Here is a 344-nt window from a genome sequence, read left to right on the forward strand (position 1 = left end):
TGGTGGAATGCTGTAGGATCCCATTATCTTCTGTGCTTTGTCCTAATTGTTTTCAGCTGTGTCTGGTGAGGTAAAGGGCAATGTGATCCTGTTTGTGGATAATAAATCATATGAAGAAATAGCTAAATTTTAGATGAGGATCCAGGTTCAACATGTTTTATTTTTTTCCATAATTTTATTCAGAAACAAATAGCAATGAGACAGTTTCAAACCAAATTTTTAGGACAGTTTCAATAATTAACACATTGCATACATTCTTCTTAGTGGTTAATTGCTGTACAAGATGCGGACATGATATCCTATTTAAAACACTATTAGAACAAATCCCTCTATTAATTAAGAGA

The sequence above is a fragment of the Octodon degus genome, unplaced genomic scaffold (assembly GCF_000260255.1).
Source record: "Octodon degus isolate 3935 unplaced genomic scaffold, OctDeg1.0 scaffold00013, whole genome shotgun sequence".
Classification (NCBI taxonomy): Eukaryota; Metazoa; Chordata; class Mammalia; order Rodentia; family Octodontidae; genus Octodon; species Octodon degus.